This window comes from Xyrauchen texanus, chromosome 29 (genome assembly GCF_025860055.1).
Source record: "Xyrauchen texanus isolate HMW12.3.18 chromosome 29, RBS_HiC_50CHRs, whole genome shotgun sequence".
NCBI classification, from domain to species: domain Eukaryota; kingdom Metazoa; phylum Chordata; class Actinopteri; order Cypriniformes; family Catostomidae; genus Xyrauchen; species Xyrauchen texanus.
This window is the reverse complement of record NC_068304.1, coordinates 30,414,081-30,435,728: the sequence shown is the minus strand read 5'-3', so window position 1 is coordinate 30,435,728 and position 21,648 is coordinate 30,414,081. Positions and strand designations below refer to the sequence as shown.

The 21,648-nt window shown below is 35.9% G+C and overlaps 1 pseudogene; it reads right to left on the bottom strand.

Annotated features, from left to right (window-relative positions):
- Nucleotides 1-925: 925 nt before the first annotated feature.
- Nucleotides 926-21,187, bottom strand: LOC127623049 (ATP-binding cassette sub-family C member 8-like; annotated as a pseudogene).
- Nucleotides 21,188-21,648: the final 461 nt, after the last annotated feature.

Sequence of the window (21,648 nt, the reverse complement as noted above, 5' to 3'; positions counted from 1 at the left end):
TTGTTTTTGGTGATCGGATCACATGTGGTCAGCACTAAATACATGTCTATACAGGGTCTAAAATGTTTTGTGATCGAATCACAAAAAAACATACAAATGTGGATAAAACCGCAAATGGCTGCATCGCATTTGATGTGTAAATGCCAATCCTTCCTAAATACGTCTTGGACATTAGCGAAGAACCACCCCTCGCCTGGCAATCAACCGCTGCGCTAAAACAATAACTTTGCCTGATATGAGCAGTTAAAAAGGAAAAAACGTTGATCAGAAAATGTAAAAAGCGAATACAAACACAAGAACGGATCTTCTTCAGTGTATCTGAAATCAACATGCTGGGATTTATGAGAAACACAAACATATGCTGCTCAGATTAATACAGGTAATGCACTCAAATAACACAGTTCTGCTCGAAATGTTGCTTTTGTGCATAGATAAAATTTCAGCTGCATCTGGGAGAAATAGTTCTCCATTTTTTTTTTTTGCAATTTTGTTGTCTTTTCCGAGTTTGTTGTGCTCTAATGTCATGCAGTAACACTGACACTGTGACTGATGCGTGTCATCATGAAACAGAGTCCCTCCCCTCCTAATCTGATCAAAAGTGGTCACAGGAGACACATTAAAGCGACCAGGTGTTAACAATGATGTGTCTCACCTGACCACATGTGATCGGATCACCCGAGTCAAATCACACATCAATACCAGGTGTAAACGGGTCTAAAATGTCATTTGTTTCACAACTTTTTTTTTTATTTGTTTTTAATATCTGAAGTTCAGATAGTTCCTACAATCCAACCTGTCTACAGATCTCCAATATGTATTTATAAGTAAAAACTTTTATTATTTCACAGTATATGTGCTATACAATTATTATACATGCCATACAAAACATTAATGATCCAAATTATCCATCTAAACATTATCTTTATCATTTGTCTGCTTGGACAAATGCAGAGAAAACACTGTCCTTCTGCTCCAGTAGAATATCAGGTTAATCATACTCTAAAATGGCCCCGTGCTTCATCACAATCACCACGTCGGAACACAGGATGGTGTGAACGCGATGCTGTGAAACACAAGAGAACACAATAAGTCTCAAGATACATCACAGTCTAATTGCAATTAAGATTGGCATAGATGGATTTTGGCATTTAAGTGAAATGTTTGGTTATGATCTGATAACTTCCTGTCTTTGTTAATGGTGTGCTTTATGCATTAAAGATGATGTTTACAATTGTTCGATATTAACATACTTCAAACTATTCCAGTTTAATGTACAAGACAACTATTTTTAGGCTGATTTCCTTGAAAACACTGGGATTTTCAACATTTCTGTTTGAACGGCCCAACATTGATTCAACCATTGATGTGAGTTTAAAGCTGGAGTCTGGACCACCTGTTTTCTGACCAATGGTAGATGGATGGAGTGTTTGAGAAACCTATGATTTTTTGCATTTTCATTTTGGTGCAGCTAATGGCACCAATTATGCACATCCCCTTTCAGTTATACAGTACTGTATGTGTAAGAGAGCTGTTTGTACTTACTGCTATTGTGACCACTGTTCGATCTGCAAATGCTGTCATGACAACTTTCTGCAGAATGCTCTCCTATTAATAACAAAAGAGAGCCAACATTAGGTGGATTTGAAATTTAAAAATGGTCAAAAGCATATCATTAATCATGTTACGTTCATGGATATTGATCTCACTGTGGCCATGTCAATAGATGCTGTAGCTTCATCCAATATAAATATGCTGCTCTTCCTCACAAATGCTCGAGCCAAACAGAACAGCTGTCTCTGCCCCTGGCTGAAGTTCTCTCCTCCCTCTGTAACAATGGCATCTGTACACCAGACACAATTTGCTTCTAAAGTTCTAAACTTGTATTATTCCTTAGCCCTCTTTAAATGACAAAAGTCGTTCATCTCACCTAGACCACAAGGTAGAGCTTTAACAACTGGCATTAGCTGAGCAATTTCAAGAGCTTCCCAGAGCATTTGATCTGTGGCCTTTCTTTCTGGATCTAGATTAAACCTGTGAAAATTAGAGAAAACAAATTGGTTTCCATAATGGTAACACAGGAAAAGTCTCATTAAAATTACGTGACTGTTACATTTTTGCAAAATTATATTACCGGTAATTGGTTCATAACAAATATCACTGCAGTTCCAAAATATCCACTGTGTGGCACTAAAAGTGAGATAAATGTTCTCCCAAACAAATTAGGTTTTTAAGGGTAATGCTCTGTCCAGTTTTAAATCAACAAAACTGACCTCCCTTTCCTCAAAGGCATAGTTTACCCAAAAATGAAAAATCTCTCATCATTTACTCATGCAATTCCAGATGTGCATGACTTTCTTCTGCAGCACACAAAGATTTTGTACAAAAATGTCTCAGCTCTGAAGGTCCATACAATGCAAGTGAATGACCTTTGTTCCTCCAAAAATCACATTAAGGAAACATAAAAGTAATCCATATGACTCCAGTGTTTAAATCCATATCTTCAGAAGCGATATAATAGGCATATGGGAGAATCAGAACAAATTTAAGTCATTTTTTACTCTCACATCTGAAAGTGAAAGTTAAAGTGGAGATTTAAAGTGAAATTAAAAAGGCACCGCATGTGACTTAAATGTGATGGTTAAAGTGGAGATTTAGAGTAAAAAAAGGACAAAAATATGGATGTTTTTCAGCCACACCTATTATATTGCTTATGAAGGTTTTGATTTAACCACTGGAGTTTTATTACTTGCATTGTATGGATCTACAAAGTTGAGATATTCTTCTTAACATCTTTGTTTATGTTCTGCTGATGAAAGAAATTCATACACATCTGGGATGCCTGAGGGTGAGTAAATTATGAGAGCATTTCAATTTTTTGGGTGAACTATCCTTTTAACCTAAACCTAACACATTTGTGTCATAAAAGCTACTGTAAGAAAACGCAATGACTGAAGTGTAATTTTGTGGCGCTTCTATGAAACCTTTGGTTCACATGTCAACTCATTCTCTCCAGGACTTGTACCCCAGTCCTTTGCATTGCAAGTGCAGCGCTCTATCAGTTGAGCTATTGCTCAGTTTGATCACACTTTGAACAAGCTTGTGAATGTAGCTGGTTAAGCAATGCCAACATTAAAATGCAACACCTTACAAGTCATACAAAGTATGTTCATGTCATAAGGTAGCGGTTGTGAAAGGAACAATGTGAAAAGTACGTGTTTATGAGGGGATAATTTTACTCGTGATTTGTGTGAAAGGAAATACAAGTAATTGCTGTAGCACCTCTAGTGTTTATTTCACCAGGAAACTGTTGCAACACATACAACAAGCCACAAAAATAATTTCACAAAATATAAGGTTTAGTAATGTGACAATCCAGGTTGCAAAATTTGTCTAATGCAGATAAAAAGGACAGATTATGTAACCTTCCATCACCAATCACAAGAAAAAGCAAAAAGGCAGCTTTTTTTTTTTCATGGTTTTCATCATTTAATCATTATGCAGTGCTGTGTCTGTGTGTTTCTGCAGCCAACCTGATGGGGAATAAACTTTAATAAAATAATAAATTCATTGTTCTTCGAAAGACATATCGTCAAAGAAGGTCTCACCGAATCGTTCCACTGAATAAAACAGGATCTTGTAGAATGATGGAAAACTTTGAACGTAGAGTCTGCAGAGGCAGCTTGGCAATGTCAATGTCATCTATGATAATTTGCCCTATGGGTGAGAGAAATGCACAAATTCACTCTTAAAGACACTAAACAACCTAAAATGATTTTAGACCCATCATTCTTGGGAGCCCCTGTTACCCTCAAATGTGTCCAACATTCTGAAGAGGGCCAAAGAAAAGGACGACTTTCCACTTCCTGTCCTTCCGCATATTCCCACCTAGAAATAAAATATTTAAACTACAGTAGTCTTGTTCTTAGATCATTACTTCCAGTAACACCCCTGGAATTTTTCTGTGTAAGGCATTGCATGCATTATTACCTTTTGTCCCTGTTTGATGTGGGCATTGACGTGTCTTAGTACAGGCTTCAAGCAGCTGTCATAGCGCACACTCAAGTTCTTTATCTGGATCTCTCCATATTTTGGCCATCCTGCAGGAACCTGAGCAGGAGCTGAAACAAAAACATTGTTAAAGTACATTCCTATAGTTAGAAACATCATTAAACTTTGACTGCTCTTTTAATATACTACAATATATTTAGCCTTTTAATGTATTTTTAATCATGACCGTGGCCTCTATTTTCATTACTGTGCATGCCACAGTGCAATGCTCAAAGACATCAGAGCGCAGTAAAAATTGCAAAACGCAAGTCGGCGTGGTTTGTGTATGTACGCAAACTGTGGGTCTATTGTATGTTAATGAAGTAGCCCAAAGTGCAATTTGCTATTTTCCTGATAAAAAGGTCATTGTGCTAAGACAGAGCAAGTCTATTCTCAGTGCAATGTCTAATCTCAGTTCCTGCATCTGCCGTTTGGGGATTTCACCAGCAGATAGCATCAAAGAGCTATTGATCACTATTAATACTAGCCATGAATTGTGTGTCAGTAAATCAAAATGATTAATAATAAGTTTATTTTGTATTGTACCTTTCCAAAGCTCAAGGATGCTGTAGCTATATAAATTATTCATAAAACATTAAACAGATAAACATATATAACACATATTACAAAACAATGAACAATTGGATATTATAAAATATCCATATAGCATATTTCAAGCATGTGAGACATGGGCGAGTAGGACCACAGCCAAGAGTCCCAAAGAGGCAATAGAGAACACATACACACATAGGCTACATCGTGGTCCGAAGCAATGCAGGCGACAATACAGTCACAGAGAGTGCTTGGGATGCATGGCATATAGAACATTTACACTATCAAATTCGTATTAATGGGCTGTCTTCATTTATATCGACATTGCTTGACAGGGAAGGGAATATATAATATGATGCAGACAGTGCAATTACTGGAGAAAAACGTCATAATTCAATTTCACTTGACCCAACACATTAGTGCTATGTGCCATCCCACTTGCACCTGGACATTGCGCAAAATACCAAAACATTATAATTATGGCCACTGCCTTTGCACATATGACAAAGCACTGTGCTAAGTTGTCCTTTAATCTCTAATCTTGTTTGTGTTTACTGCGTTGCAGACAGGCTGTTAGTCTGCAGTGCTTAGTAACTAGCAAATGTTGATCCATCTTTGGCTTTGTTCAGAAATATTTTGTTAGTGGAACCAAAATAATGGAGATGTTGTATAAAAGCAATATCACAATTGTAAACATGATGCTGTTCTGAATATCAGAATGGCTGGGATTACCTGTGGCCTGGTGCTTGTGATATTGCTCAAATAAAAGTTAGATTGTTAGATTTTGTATTCTTGCGTTATATTTTCTCCATGTTTCACTCACTCATGAGTCCATCGTAGCTCTCTGGCTGTGTGTGTAATAGACTGCTGACTCTCTTCACGCAGCCCAGCTGCACCTCCATATCTGCCAGATTACGTACAATCCAGTTTAGGTAGTTTGACACCTGCAAGGACGCCAGTGAAAGGCTGTAAAGCACCTGAGTGTGCAAGTGTTGTGGGTTGTGTATGATTACAGGAGGTAATAAGATTTTACCATAAGCGCATATGTGAGCCCCAGACCAACCAGTCCTGCTGAAAGCTGACTGTATAAAGCATTGGTTATAGAGGCAACAGCTGCTATGAGCACCACAAAAGCCCCAGTGTACTCCTGCAGAAATACAAATACAACGTGCATAAATTGAAATACTGTACAGAGTGGCACAGTATGCTTTAATATAATATGTATTTTGAAAGACACTCTAGTGTATACTGACTTCAGGTTTAAATACACTACTTGTTGAGTCATATATATATATATATATATATATATATATATATATATATATATATATATATATATATATATTCTACAAATTTGAAGAAAGTCTGTATAATTAATGTCTCGAAGAATATAAAAACTTCAAACCAAATCCTATGCATTTTAACCATACAAACATAAATATACACAATAATATAACCTATAAGTGTATTTGGATATACTAGGATTATGGTTATCACTGCTTTAAATATAACCCCGGAGCAAATTTCATTACCATGCGAACCTCCAGCCAGCGATTGGCTGCCGTGAGGAAGAGGGAGGAGATATTATTTGCATCTGTGTATTCCAGAAGTTTCTTCTTAAAGCTCTGCTCATGCCTGAGACAAAAGTGAGTCCAGTCAATATCTACTTATCTCCAGAGTGCTGATGTACTAAATTAAACTATTCAATGCATGAACACAAGCATTACAATATATTTTTACTCTGAGTATTAAATGAGTGTGTGTTTGTGTGTGTGTCTGTGTGTTACCTGAAAGCTCTGATGGTGGTCAGTCCCTCAATGGTCTGTGAGTAATGGGACAATAGAGGAATCTCAGTGCTGTCCTCTAACTGCTGTAGGTCTCTTCACACGGAAAACACACACATTAATTTATTCAAAGGAGAGAGAAAATGCACAAAATAAAGAAGAAAACCTCTTGTAAGTTTTAGAATCTGATTTGTTGTAGACATTGAATAAAACAATACAAAATTGTGATTGTGTGTCCATAGTGATATTGTCTGTAAAACTTTTTTTTAGTGTTAAGGGACAATAGAACATCGAAACTTCTGTTGTGTTGTTTTCTGTTATCTTATACTACGTTACTTTGTTATACTTATGTAATGTTATGTTACGTTATGTTACAATATGGTATTATGATATGTAAAAATATTTTGTTGTTATATTACATTGTTATACTATGTTACATTACACTATGTAGTGTAGTGAAAATATTTTTTCAGAAGCGGAGCAGTTGTGAGTGCTTCCACAAGTCTATAATGCTGGACTCGTATTTATATGCATCGGTGGAGCAATAGCATAACATATTTACCTCTAGTTTTATTCAGCCTAATTATGGTCCTTCTCTTCAGTCACTTGTTTCTCAGCAAGATGTTACATTTATGTTGTTGTTTTTGGCAGATACAATTACAAATGCATTAAATGGCAGTTCACCCCCCAAAAATTATTTCTGTCATTACTAACACTTAAGCCTGTATACTATATTTTTAGACAGAATGTTAGTTCCGGTCAGTATTTACTGTCACTGCATATTATTTATTTTCTATACAATGAAAGTGAATGGTGATTGAAACTACACACTCTCCCACTCTTCGCTTTACCCAGAGTAGTTCTGGTATCATTTTACAAATGTTTCTGTTTCTGCCTTTCTTGTCAAAGGTGCTGTAATATGTGGGAGCGATATGAAAATGTGGCAATATGAAAGGTAGAAAAACTAGATCGCGCCAACGTAGTGCAATTATATGTTAACAGCTTTGCTTTGTTGATTATAAAGAAGAGCAACAACAAACTTACTTGTCACTGTGGCAGGGCGGAGGGCGGGGCCGGGTCGTGATTATATACACCCGGTCCCTTATCAGACTAATCAAGCCTCCGAGAGGGATAAATGCCGACTGCGGAGGATTGTGCGGGAGAGAGAGATCGTTTACGGACATGTCCGTCATATGTGTGTTTGTTGTCTTTTAAGTTTATAATTAAACTAATATATATATTGTAAAGCCGGTTCTCACCTCCTCCTTTCCATTGACTGCTTTACAGTGACATTCTCTCAGCGCATGCTTACTCTAAACTCAACAAGTGTTTATGATCTGTACAAGAGAGGGAGGTATGGATGCAGTACAGCTGATTTGCTAGTGCAAATTCTGGAATTACAGTTTGATTCAAAGACAAGACTCTTGTTTTAAATTGTTCATCGGTGTGGATTGGTTTGCTGATTCTCAGATAAATGTTTAAGTGAATAAAAGTGATCAGGAATTTCCAGAACGTGGAATATGCAGGGATAATTATATTTGCACGCAATGCTGTGCTGAATTTGTCAGTTATCCTGCTTCTCCATTGTGCACACGCACTCACAAACTTCGTTGGACTGCTAAACGGTGATGTAACTGAGTATGTGGATATATTTGCAAGTTTCGTGTCACCATTCAACAGCGTGCAGTGTAGAAAGCATGCAGCTCACTGGACCTAGCAAGCGCTATGTTGCGTAAAGAATATTAATGAACCATGTGAAATTTCAACAGTGGTGCTCATAATTTAGCAGTGCATCGCCACTGAATGCATATAAGGAAAACACTGCTATGTTATGTTTCATTATATAACTTTATGTTATACTAAGTTACATATATATAATATGTTGTCACAATATATTGCATTATGATATATTCTGTTATACTGTTATGTTGTACTATGTTGTTACTTTATGTTACGTTATACTGTTACATTATACCATGTTATGTTATGCAATATTTCCTTGTGTTATGTGGTTCCGTTAAGTTAAATTGCATTATGTTACATTGTTATGTTACGTTATTTTGTACTACATGATGTTGTTGTGGTGGTGGGGGCGTGGTTAAGTGCCGGTTTGTGAATGAAAAGCGAGATCAGGATATAAGAATGGTAAGGATCATCACCTGGCAATGATTGTTTCTAACAGCTGTTTTTCATTGAAGTGAGAGTGGAGACAGGCTTTAAGAGCAAGCCAGATGCAGTCACAGGAGAGAGTTATGAGACACGTTATGATCGTGATTGCTGAAAAGCACAATTATTGAGTTTCAAAGAATTAAAACATACCATCTGAGTTGGATTCGTCGTCTCCCATTTCCTCCTTTTCCCTAACTGCAAACATTGTTACAGTTATGTTATGATATGTTATGCCACTATGTAATGTTATATGATTTGTTATGTTATAAAATTATTATACTATGTTATGCAATACTAAGTTATGTAACGTTGTATAATGTTATGTTATACTAAGTTACATTAATATACTATTTTGTTACAATACATTGTGTTACGATATGTTATGCTTTACTATGTTATGTTGTACTATGTTTCTTTGTAACATTATGTTTTACTGTTACGTTATAGCATGTTATGTTACATTACGTTACGTTATTTTGTTACGCTATGTTACGTTACACTTCGTTACGTTATACTATATTACGTTTTTATACTATGTAATGTGACTTTAAATGTTATGGTGTGTTACGTTGTGCTATGTTACGTTACACTATAATACAAGATGTTATGTTGTTGTGTTTTTATATTACATAACTTTATGATATATTACGTTTTAATATAATTATGTTACTTTATATTACGTTATGTTGCGTTATGAAAAGGGATGAGATTAAAAAAATATTACGCAATTAATTCTTTACTTCCAGAAACTTCATGCGATAGGATAAATGTGTCCCAAGTTGTTCCTGGCAGGCTGGGGGGAGGGGAGGTTATGGCATTGCCAGGAACAACTGTACAAGCTTTGTACAATGGGCAAAACTTCACTAATGTTTTTCCACACTTTCTGTGGCTAAAATTGGCATAAATGTTCAGGAGGTACACGCTCGACTCAACTGCACATCCTAGCACAGAAACTGAATTTGTGGAGAAGCGCACATTTATAGTATGTCCAACTCAGCTCCTGGGAATATTAAACAATGGAGCGGATTTACGGTACGGAGAATGAAGACTTCACTCGCAAGCAAAGAACCAAGCTTGTGAGAGATCAGGGAGATATAATGTTTTAGAGACTGAGAAGAACCTGGCCGTTTAGCAAGCTGCAGCACAATATACTTGTAAAGACTGAACTGCAGTCAGAGAAAATAATAGTTTTGAGATTTTAAACTTCAGCAAAGTAAAATTCAGCATTCAGTATGTTTTATATCTGTCTGTACAGTATAGTGTTTAATAATGCACTGGCAATGTTCTGTACAATTAAGTTTCTCTTTCCAATAAAGTTTGATATGAATTGAATCTGCCCATTTTAACATGTACATATTTAAATAATTAAAATAAATGATTACTAACCAATTTCTAGCAACTTCTTTGAGACAAAGTATAAAATAAATATATTTATGATGATTTTTTAATGTTTGTTGTAATGTTTTTACAACAATTTAAATTGAATTAATCACAGAAAACTGTGTGATTTAATTTTTTTGATTCACAGCCCTAGTTATATCTTATGTTATACTATGTTATGTTACGTTATGGTATTTTGTTGAGTCACATTATATATTATATGTTATGATATTGTATGCTATGTTTTGTTATGTTGCTTAGTGGTTGAAATACAATATGTTATGTTATTCTGTGTTATGTCATACTACATTATTTGGCATATTGTTAGGTTGCGTAATGTTACGCTATGTTGTTGTGTTACATTATGATATGTTATGTTATACTATATTACGTTATGTTATACTAACAACATGAGAGATGGAAAAGTTTTACATTATTACATTCAAGTTATTATTACAATATGTAACAAAGCTCCCTTAACAGAATTCTAACAAATATTCTACTGTGATCAAGATGAAGAAAGTGGCATCCTGTTTTAATAGCAGTGTAAGAGACTAACCTAGACGCTACCCTGAAATACTTCTGTATAAAGTAACATGTGATAGCCAATGGAAGCAGAGCGATGAGAAATACGGGTGTGACGTAAGAGATGACACCCTCAGCTGACACGCACAGCAGAGTGGAGCGACACAAACACTCCATGGTGACTGGAATATGCTGGAATCACAAGGCAATACATCATAATACACTTACAATATAGCCATTCTGAATATGAAAGCAAATAGAGCATATTTACTGTTAAATGCAACATATTTTATATGTTCAGAATAGTATGCTGTCTTATTTATCTACCTGGTCAATTGTGTTGGTATCGGTTGAGAATCTGTTTAGAATGTTTCCCAGTGGAGTTGTCTCAAACAACCTGGGGAGAGGGGGTTATATTATTAAAAGATTATTTTTTAAATCTATATGATCATCAACATCAACTGATAAACTGTTTTACACACAGACAGACCTCATGGGTGCAAGGACAATGATGCGGAGAAGGCTGCAGTGAAGTTCTTTGGCCACCCTTAAGCCTGTCCACTCCACTGCCAGAGAAGTGACGAGACACAGCACAATACCCAAACCACACAATACACAGAATACCTGCAGGTATGACGAGTGACTGAACTCACAGTCCTAACAAAGAGAGAGAGAATGACAATAAAGCAAAGTCTAATATTGTATCTCCATCAAAATATCATATCTTTTTTTCTTTTTTTATTTATCGCTTCAATAGACAGATCTATGTTAACATGGTGTAAGTGTTACTACCCCAGAATCAAGCTTAATAATAATGGCTAATATCTGCAATATCACACTGTTTCTCATTCATCACAGTTGCATGCATGGTAGTAATATTCCCAGATATTAGTGCTATTTGGCTGAACTCAGTGGTAAAGTGGCTCAGACTATGAACCCAGGGGCTGTTCGGCGAATATTCAAATTTGGAATTTTATTTTGAAAATACTAAAACAGCTTGTGTTTTTACCTCATGATGACAAGTTTCTGAACAAATAATAGTAGTCGTTGAAATCAATCATTTTATATTAATCAGTTTATATAGCTCACTTTATATCAATCACTTTATATTTCAAGTGATATCAGTATATCACGTTATACAGTATATTGCTTTATATTTATATCAAATGAGGGCAGCCATATGTCAATGTAATCTGTTTTATGTCAGTAAGATGTGGATGTTCAGAACTAGTTTTTTCCAGTTTAGCTTCATGCCCTTTTTAGACTGGTGAGGAAGTTTTGAGTTGAGTGCAAGTTACAGTATGTTTTTTAAAATAAAAATAAAAAATAGAAAAATAATTTAGCTCGGTAGGTCCTTAAAATGAAAGTGAATGGTGATCAGACTTTTGAAGCAACAAAAATCACAGACAGTCATTATAAACGTCATCGATATGACTCCAGCAGTTAAATTAATGTCTTCTAAAGTGATACAATCGCTTTTGGTGAGAAAAGTTCAATATTTAAATACTTTTTAACTATTAACCATTGCAGTATTCACATTCACGAGAGCACAGAGTTCACGTGGTCTCTCGTGTGATGAATTAGCGTTCGCATGTTACAGATGTAATCTAACACACCATTGTGAGTAAACAATCAGATACAAATATAGGTCTAAACCAAAACCAACCAAGCTTCAGTACAATATTTCTCCTGCTCAGTTGTAAACAGTGCTGCTCTTCTGGGTCAGTCGCACGTGTGTCAGTTCTCGCGTGAATGCGCCAACGTGATTACGTCACACGCACATACCACCGCTGACCAGAAGCGATGCTTTAGAGTAAAAAAAGTACTTACATACTGATACTTTTCACAGTATTACTCATTTATTTAACTGCTGGTGTCATATGGATGACGTTTATGCTGACTGTCAATGATTTTTGGAGCTTCAAATGTCTGATCATCATCCACTTGCAATAAGGACCTACCGAGCTAAGATATTCTTCTATTCTTCTTCAAATGTGTTCTGTTGAAGAAAGTCATGCAAACCTGGGATGGCATAAGGGTGAGTAAATGACAAGAGATTTTTCATTTTTGAGTGAACTAATCCTTTAATAGCAGTGTTTGTATTGGACACAACGTCCATTGGGACTTTCGCTGAGATAGAAACAGCTGTGTGCAAACCCTTGAGGCTGAATAGCCTGGTGATGTTGAAATGTGTGTGCGGCTGTGTGTGTACAAGTGTGAATTCATATAAAGGTCTATTTTTGGGCTTTGTGATAAGTTCTTCAATTCAAGTCCAACAGGATAGACACAGGGTTCTGGCAAATTTAAGAAAACTGGAGAATGTAATGTGATGTAAATTCACTGTTAAATGTAATTCAAAGTCCAAGAGCTTTTAAATTAAAGATGCAGTGTGTAATTTCTGCGGCAATAGTGGTACCAAACAGAATTGTAAAAATAATTACTGCTTTCAAACAAGTTTCCAGAACACTCCTCTCATCTGTCATTGGTCGATCAAACAGATCAAACAGCCCCACAATAAAACTTGAGTGAGACTTTGACACCTCAAGCAGAGCAATGTTTTCAAAGTGCCACAGAGCCATTCTGCAAATCAACCTACAAATTACTTATATTTGACTCTGCATACAAAGCTGAGATAAGAAAAAGTCTTTCTCTTCCTGTCTCTCACCTGTATTATAGTGCAGTTCCTCTCAGCACTTTCTATCTGTGCTGCTATGACATGTGATGTCCAATGAGCGAGCCAGAAGTCTATGGCGACCATGAGGGAGTGTTTAGTGAGCTGAGAGAGAATGAGCAGAGGAATCAGTAACAGGCCCGCAGCTCTCAGATATGTCGCAAACAAGCTCCAGGGAATGGTGGTCCTGTAACGCAGCTCCGCCCTGAGGCTCTCTTCATCTGTAGTGGTAGAGCTGTCTGCAATAAACACAACACATTTAACACCATATAATCAAATCTAGGTTAAGCTGATCTGACACACTCAGATCAGCTGGAATAAACCAAATATTCAATTATTTATAGATGGAGTGTGCAATTTCTGTGCCTCTAGCAGCACCAAACTAAATTGCACTTTGTTTGAGCCAAGGAGTTATATCTGTTAATAACCCCATTAATTTCAATGGCAGTTGCTCTGCTGGCGCATTAAGCCGCAGAAGTATGCCACCTGAATGCTGCCATCTTTGCTGATGTACTTTCAATAAAGCAAACATTCACTTTTTTTTTAGCCATCTTTGTTCTGGAAGTATTTTTCCCAGTCATGCTTTCCATATCAGTGACTTTCTACACCCTTACTCCCCACAAGAGCACGCAGGTCTTCTGATACAATGTTATTGAGGGTTCTTCGTTGCCGCTATAGATCTAAGGGTGACCGTGCCTTTTCTGTGATGGGTCCTAATATGTGGAATAGTCTCCCTTTCCATGTGAGGTCAGCTTCATCATTATCAGAAGACCATTTTTATATCTTCTTTAAAAACATATTTTTATTATGTTGCTTTTGAATAGATCATTGAATAGTTTGAAATGGATAAATGCATGTTGCATTTAAATGTTTATATTTATTTTAATATGTTTTATATTTAACTTTAAATCATTCTGTTTTTATATCACTCCATCATTTAGTTAGTTTGATCTGTAAAGCACTTTGGGTCAACCAAACAGCACAGAGGAGAATAACAACTTTGATTTGCAGTAAAAAAAGTGTATGGTTCTGCTTGTGGTGCAGAAATTACACACTTCACCAATAAAGATTATTCATATTTCTTAAATTGATTTAAATGATCAGAAGATAAAAAAAAAGAGAGATATGTTATAAATAGCAATCATTTCCATCAAACAGATTTAATTTCTCTAAAGTCTGTTTGAATGATCAGTTTAGTAAACAAACATGCAGAATGAATGCAGTGGTGTATACATTTGAATGCACTCATGCATGGCATCACAGGAAATCAGGTAGAAAAGAAGGATAAGGTGCAGAATTTCATGCCTCTAAGACCTAAATAGGATTGTGCAGTATATACAATACAGCATATTATCACAAGTATGAACATAATACATTTGGGATGTTAATTAATTATCACTAATGTGATAACAGTAGCATAACCTCGGATTGCACAAGGATATAAAGCACTATGAATTCCTAACCACCTACATGCTGAATACCTAATTTTATAATTATGGCTCACAGGAGCGTAGTAAATGTTTTGTATATATTGTATTGCTGAAATGTATTACGTAACTCTATGAATGCCACTCCGATTTAGAGGAGCTCTCTTTGCATTGTAAAAGCTTTACTGGTAACTACGAGAATTCTTAACATCCCCAGGCAGCATACTATTCAAATGTAACAGAGGGTGCTCAAAAGGAGTCATGCCATTATTCCAGACCTTTCGCTTTACTAACAGTAGCATCGGCAGCTGGGTATATCCCATAATCCACACAGGAAAACACATATGAAGATATGAAGACAAGGACATTAGAAATGTCATTACAACACTGTAGACAAATGCAAACTGTAGTTTAACAGATGATACAGGAACAGATTTAGAATTAAAAGGTGAAATATCTCAACTACTGCTGTTGTAACAGGATTATACAATTTTGGAAATTATTAGGAAATTAGTCCGGTAAAAGTGTAAATCTATATGGCTTTAGATTTAAATATGCTAGCACCTTATTTCAAGTGTAAAATAAAGAGTTAAGTCAAACCAATCAATACTGAATTGGTTCTTTTAATCTTATAGAAACAACCAAGTAATTATACACAAACTAAACACACTAAATATGATCAACACATGACATGACTGAAACTGTTGTAAGGCAAATAACTGGTAATCAATTTAAATGAGAAGAAATACATTAATAGTCAATAAATAATACCAATCCATATGAAAAAAAAAGAAAAGATTTATCATCCATCTTCTTTTGAGTAGCTTGTTTTTTGGATACTGATCATTGTATCTGGATAAGCCATCAACCAGATTGGATCTGGTCTTATTAATAGTGTTACCAATGACAGTAAAAGAAGCATAGTTCTATGTTTGTTTGAACTTAATGAGATATTTTACCTTCATCCTCGTCCTCTGTGGCTAGAGTATCTCTAGAGTACATGGCCCTCCTGAAACTCTTTCTCTTCAATTCTGTAGTGTTTTCCTGAAAAGATATTTTAGAAACAATCCATTAGTCAAAAAGGATGCAAATAAATAAATACAAGAGCATTCATTTAGTAGACTTGAGTAGAACATCATTTCAAAGAAGGTTTTTTTTTTACCTTGTCTTGTCTGTTCATTAGAGTTCTCCACTGTTCAAACAGCTCAGGTTCAGCACACTGGATGTCCTTTAATGTCCCTTGTGTCTGCACCGTCCCATCTCGCATGGCTATAATCTATGGGACCATAATAATAACAAAAACATTAAAAAAAAACAGAAAAACAGAAAAGCTGGACAAAAAATAGCCAGACCATTCCATACCACAATATTCACCATGTAATACAACACTAAATATCTGGGTGATGCTAAACTATGGTATAAGTGTGAACTGTTCAGCAGACGCTTTATCCATAGTGACTATAAATTGCTATAATATAATACAATTATTTATTAAGTATTTAAGTATAAACTTACAAATAAATCCCATGAAAAATGCAGCAAATTTCTAGAAACATTCTTACCCAGTCTGCATGTGGTAAGTACTGCAGTTTGTGAGTAACCAAGACAACAGTCCTCTTTTCCTGTCGAAGGAACTTGATAATTCCTTCATGCATGAGGTGATCACTGAGGTGAATGTCAAGGGCTGAAAACGGGTCATCCTTTAAGTTAAAAATGACAGGGTGTTGACTTGTCTTTATTAGGCTGAACCAACAAAAATGCTTTTGAAAATGTGTTGGGGATTGTGCAGGGACTCAGAGTCTACATTTGGCTGGACTCACGAGGAATACCACATTGGTCTGCTGATAAAGAGCTCGAGCAATGCTGATTCGCTGACGCTGGCCTCCAGAAAGAATGATTCCCTGGAGAAGAGAAATACATCATATGAATAAGGGGCCAGTCAGACCAAACAGACACAGCAGAATATTTTTGGTGTCAAAACATACCACCGAAACATAATTAATTGCATTTTGCTTAGTTTATGCTGTAATAAACAAATGAACACCTATGCATACAAAATAGACACTATTGACATCTCATACATACCCTTTCTCCAATCACTGTTTGATCACCTTGTGGCAAACCTCAATAACTTCTTTATACCTGAGGAGACATATGGAACACCAATATCATGTATTAGCTGAAATGTTTCATTTTTAATTATTACACAGCAACAGCTCTCTCATTTTCTATCATTTAGAAAATATTAGACATAATGGTGATTTCTCAAGCATGACTTGACTGCATGATTTCATTGAGTGCATGACTTCAAATGATGTACTGTAATATGGACTGATTTGTTGGTACTTTTTGTTATTTGTCAGATTAAAATGAATCCTTCCAGTTGCTGAAAGACCCTGTGGCATGGGGGGTCCTGATCATGTGTCAGTCTGCGGGATATGGAGAGCAGTAAGGATCGTCATCTGGGTTATGATTATTCTAACACCTGTCTCTGATTATAGTGATGGCGGAGAGAGGACTGAAAAGACACGCCAGGGTGTCAGAGCGGGGGGAGAGAGAGCACCAGGGACGAGCAAGAAGCAGCTACCCAACTGTCCATTTGCTTTGAGTTGGCTATTAAGCCATGTCATTAAGACTAAAAAATAAAGACACACAACACAAATGCACACATGGCAGCTGCGTGTTGCTCTCTCTCTCTGCCGAACTGCCGCATCCCACTGAACTTATCTTCTCCTCAGCTGATTAGCCCGATTGGGGGCCGGTCGTGCAGTAGTTACGGCCCGGCCCAGCCTGGCCCCGCTCTCCTCTTCGTCACAGACGCATAGGGAACAAAGGAGAAATCTGCTGACTTGGCAACAGCTGTTAAAATACATTAAAGCTGCATCTCATGGTCATGCTCTATCATTTTTGTTTCCATTGGACAAGAGTTCCTTTTATGGAATTCCATTGAAATTTCATTGAGAGAACATACTGTAGTTTTTTCCTGTCAGTTCTTTATAAGGCAGATACAAAAAAAAAATGCTATTGCCCTTAGACTGAAAGTGAAACAAGCAGCAGGAGTTATTGTGTTTGTGCAGAGTGGTGTGAGGGAACCCAAGGACAAGGGTCCTTTTTCATCCATACGCATCTCTTTCATGACTAAACATGAAGGAATTCAGGACATCAGTTACAATAGGGAATTACGGGGTTATACTCAATTTTAAGTCTAGCTGTAGCTTTGGTGAAAGAGTCGGTGATTGATACCTCTTCACATTGGGGGCCATGTCAAACAGAATGTTCTCCTCAACTGTGGCGTTTAAGAGCCAAGGCCTCTGAGAGGCATACCTCTCCTACTGAAAAACAAAAGTACAGCTTGAGGTTCTTGGTGCCTTGTAAAGTGTAAAGTATAAAATAAAATTTAAGTAAAATGTAATAATTACTTGGGTGACTGTCTTCCACTCAAATAATGTCCTCTGTAAGACAAAAAAAGACTGAAAAGTTATAAAAAAAAATAATATTCTAAATAAAATATAATATATAAAAATAATGTTTAATAATATAAAGTAATAATTTTGTGGGAAAAGAACTTGAAGAGTTTTTAAACATTGTACTGTACTATCATTCAGTTAAAAGGACTAGTTCACCCCAAAAATACAATTCTGTCATAATTTACTAACAATCATGAGTTTACCACTAAAAACAATGCAAGTTCTTGCGTGAACAATCGAGTTACTGTGAACGACCTTTTCTAATAAACACATGAATACTCAACAGACAATATTTTCACTGAAAAAAATGGCTAATTCCCATTTTTTTCTCACAAAAACTCCTATGGCTCCAGAAAACTTGGAATATGATGCAAGAATCATATTGACAATTTTTATGATACATTTAGGTCCTTTTTTTTGCTTCAAAGTAAGTAACTCTCCACTGCCTTTGTAATGAATTGACAGACTTTGATATTAATTTAAACAATTGTGTTCTGCATAATAAAGAAAGGCATTTGAGTTTGGAAGTAAAGGTAAGTAAATTAAGACTGGATTTTTTGGGTGAACTATACCTGTTAATTATTAAAAACATAATTGTATACCTCACGTTTTCTTCTGAATCACTGTTGGGTAATCTGTGGGAAAAGGCAGCAGAATAAACATGATATTTTATAACAATCAAACTAAGTACAGTTGATTTTAATAAAATGTTCATTTTGGTTGCTCTCTGCGTTTCACCTGTTCCATGTTATGTTTCCAGAAATCTTTTGCATCTCTCCCAGTGCAGCCAACAAAAGAGAGGATTTCCCACTTCCTACCTGCCCTATGATCATCGTCAGCTGACCTGATTCACAGCACAAACAAAGAAGATACAAAAGTGACTCTTTGTATAAAAGTACAGCAACAAAAGACATGAACATATCCAAACATATCAGAATCTCACCGAAGGGAACCTTTATGTCGATATTGGTTAGAGTTGGGCATCCCTGTGTCCATGTGAAGTAGCCATTTACAATCTACTCACATAAAACAGAAGAACCCAAAGTGCTTGTTAAGTCTTGTTTTTGTATATTTTATTATAGAATTAATCATATAAATAAATGGATTGTTCTGTTTATTAAAAAAAATTAACTTTTTTGCTGAAAACAAAAATGACTTAAATTGTGGGTTCTTTCTCACCTAAACTTATCATATACATTCAGAAGGCCTAGAATATGATGCATGAGTTGCATGGACTATATATATTGGGCAACACCCAATACCTTTGCCAGATTTTCTAATCTAAGGGTTGAGTCGGTCTCGTCCCGTGTTTTGTCAGGTCCGAGCCGGTAGAACTCTGTAAAGCGACATAACCGACCGGGTGTTCTGCTTGCACCTTGCCCCCTTCCCTAAAGTGATCCTTCTGTCCCAGGTCAGCCACTGAGCATCGCTTATTATATTGCAAAGATGCAGAGGGATCTTCATTTAAACATCCCTTGTGTTTCACACAAAAAAGAAAGTCTTATGGGTTTGGAACGACATGAAGACAGAATTTTCATTTTTGGCTGAACCATTCCTTTAACTCTTTTGCTAGTTTGTTCTGATTGATTATAACCATTATTGCAGTTACTGTTTAAATGTTCATTTTAACATAATTACTATAAGTTTTTGTTTTATTATTGTAAATAACTTTGATTGATGTTTATTGTTATCTAACCTAAAATCTATTGATGATAACATTGCACTCAAAAGAAATTAGTGTATGATTCGTACCTTAATGCAGACTTCCTCCTCCTGGGAAGCTGATTCCATCAATCCTTGGTCTTGCTTTTGAAAGTTCCTGTTAACGTCCTGTTTGGATTTGCTTTTACGATTCACCAGCTTGGCCTGAAGCTGTAACGCATACTGAGGGGAAAGTGACCAAAAACCAGTTCATTTTGTCCTGTGAAGAATGATTCACTTACAGTAGGTTGTTTAGTAAACATAAATGTAATGAAAACCATTGGTATTAATATCCCAGAGAAGTCTATGAAGACTTTCCACTGGACATTAAAACATGGCTGCAAGGATTTGCTCTCACAATCATACTAAAGTCTTTCTTTCTTTTAATAAAAGCACCTAAAATGATTAACCCTAATTTAAATTGTGAGGTACAGTACTTACGACAGACTTAATGTTGTCTATGTAGAAGGTGCTAAAAAGCAGAAAAACATGAGGGACGACACCTAGAGCATCCAAAAAGCAGCCATTATTCAGCAGGCCGTTATCAACCTTATACGCTGAGGAGTTATCCGTGCCACAGAAGGACAGAGTGGTGTTGGAGATGGGAGTCTGAGGAGACAAAAGAGGGAAAGACAGCAGGTTTTTAGACTCTGAGATAGGCATTATATGTAGGACTATACATAAAGGCAATAATCATAGGACTTATTGTCTTAAATTAATTTTAATTTACTCAAATTAATGCTGCAGACCAATCATAAAAAAGTATTTGTTGTGTCTGAAACGCTGTTCTGAGGTGAAGCTCACTACTATAATCCTATATTACAGAGTTGTTAGTCCCAGTAGATTGAGTGAATTATTATGTCACCCTTCTCAAATAGCTGGGCATCTTAACAGTTTGTGTGTTTGAGAATTGGTGTCTGTGTGCTCATACTGTATAATTCCATTGCTTTGGGCACTGAGGGAAATGTTGCATTACCAGCCCTACCTTATTTGAGTGTGAAAAACGTGACAACTCTGATTTTTTTTTAATTTATGATGTCAATTTAGAATTTAAATGCATCATGCAATGCGTTTTCTATGGTAATTCATTTTTATTTTTTTTTACATTCAAGTGTTTTAGTCCATTGAGTGCTATCGCTTAGCTTGAACATTGAGAAGACACAATCAAAATAATATAGTGTGAGAAAGTATCATGACATTACTAGTGTCTTATAACGAACTAAAATGTACATATATTCCTATTCGAATTTGTAAAATATAAACAATTCTAGTTTTTTTCAAAATATTCAAAAATGTTCTATACATACGGTTTTCATAAAAACCAAGCTAGTTCAAACTGTTCTGCAATTAAAGTCAAAATATGCTAAATATTTGCAATGTACAAAAACTATTTAAAGTCTAAGACTGCATTTAAATAGTGGACAGCGTTGAAAATGCACTCACCGGTCTATATCCTCGCATCATTTTGAAAATAGATTATTTCACTTCCCCCACATTCCTCACAACGACTGGGTTATTTTCCAATTCTGAAGGCGTGTTCCTCAATAAATGCTGTGCAAACACGAAATAAAATAATAATAAAATAAAAAAAAATAAGAGTGCTGGAAGTGATGTTTTCATATGTTGCACTACAGCTGATGTTTTACATTGTCAATCCCGTGCTCTCTTATGTTGTGCTCTTTGACTGACCTGCGATGCTCTGACAGACTCACAACTGAACAAACGGATGAACACGAGATTATGAGCTCGAACAAGCTTTCATCCCAAATTATGGCGTTCAGTTCCTGTGTGATTTAACCATCCCCATCCATCCAAGAGTGTTTTTTATTTTTATTTTGAATCAGTTATTTAAAAAATTAGGAAATAAATAAAACAATTAGAAAAAGTAATAAGTAAACAAACATAGCAATTAAGTGCCTTGATTC